The sequence below is a fragment of the Egretta garzetta genome, unplaced genomic scaffold, assembly GCF_000687185.1.
Source record: "Egretta garzetta isolate BGI_Z169 unplaced genomic scaffold, ASM68718v1 scaffold273, whole genome shotgun sequence".
In the NCBI taxonomy this organism is placed as follows: domain Eukaryota; kingdom Metazoa; phylum Chordata; class Aves; order Pelecaniformes; family Ardeidae; genus Egretta; species Egretta garzetta.
In genome coordinates, this window is record NW_009259236.1 from 1,114,396 (window position 1) to 1,115,818 (window position 1,423).

Genomic DNA, 1,423 nt, shown 5'->3' on the forward strand with positions numbered 1-1,423 from the left:
GCCGGAGCGGGGGGTCCGCAGCAGCCCCACAGCGGTGCCCGCACCAGCACCACCTGCAGACCCCTCTGGCCACGTCAGCTGCAGTTACATGGTGGATGTTTGCCCTGCCCCACCTGCCCTGATGGCATTTCTAACCCCCCTTGCTGAGCACTGTGTGCTGGCAGCGTCCCGGCCGTGTCCCACCTGGAGGAGCTGGGCAGGAACCTGCAGTGAACTTCCCCGGCTCCAGAGAAGCCGGCAGTTTGAGATCCAGCAGCTGCTCTGGGGTCCATGAGCTCTGCGAGGGCCCTGGACGGGACGGTGTAGAGAACCCAGTGCCCACGTTAACCCGGTCTCCACACCGAACACGACCAAAAGGGCAGCTGCCATCCACTCGAGTGCTTTCACTGCCCAGTTCATAGAATCACAGAATCGCTTTGATTGGAAAAGACCTTTCAGATCATCAAGTTCAACCGTTAACCTAACACTGCCATCCCACCACTAAACCATGTCCCTAAGCACCTTGTCTATCCTTCTTTTAAATACCTCCAGGGATGGGGACTCAACCACCTCTCTGGGCAGCCCATTCCAGAGCCTGACAACCCTTTCTGTGAAGAAGTTTTTCCTAATGTCCAACCTAAACCTGCCCTGTCATAACTTCAGACCATTCCCCCTCATCCTATCGTCCGTTACCAGGGAGAAGAGGCCGACCCCCACCTCACTACAGCCTACTGCCAGGCAGTTGTAGAGGGCGATAAGGTCTCCCCTCAGCCTCCTCTTCTCCAGGCTGAACACCCCCAGTTCCCTCAGCTGCTCCCTATCAGCCTTGTGCTCCAGACCCCTCACCAGCTTGGTTGCTCTCCTCTGGACATGTTCCAGCAAGGCAACGTCTTTCCTGCAGTGAGGGGCCCAACACTGAACATGGTATTCGAGGTGCGGCCTCAGCAGCACCAAGTACAGGGGTGCGATCACTTCCCTGTTCCTGCTGGCCACACTATTCCTGATACAAGCCAGGATGCCATTGGCCTTCTTGGCCACCTGGGCACACCACTGGCTCATGTTCAGTCAGCTGTCAACCAGTACCCCCAGGTCTTTTTCCACCAGGCAGCTTTCCAGCCACTCTTCCCCAAGCCTGTAGCGTTGCATGGGGTTGTTGTGACCAAAGTGCAGGACCCGGCACTTGGCCTTGTTGAACCTCATACAGTTGGCTTCAGCCCACTGATCCAGCCTGTTCGTTCCGCTTCGGTCACATATATCCTGCAAGGAGCTGCCAGTGACCCGTACTCATCCACAAATGAAACCAAAAGCTCTGGGGAAGAACCGGGGGACTCCATCAGGCTCATAAAACACCTCATCCACCAAGCAATCCAAGTGACATCCTTTCCTTCTGTTGACAACCCTCTTCTCTCTTCCTTTTTTCTCTCTCCTTGTTGATCCTTTGAGG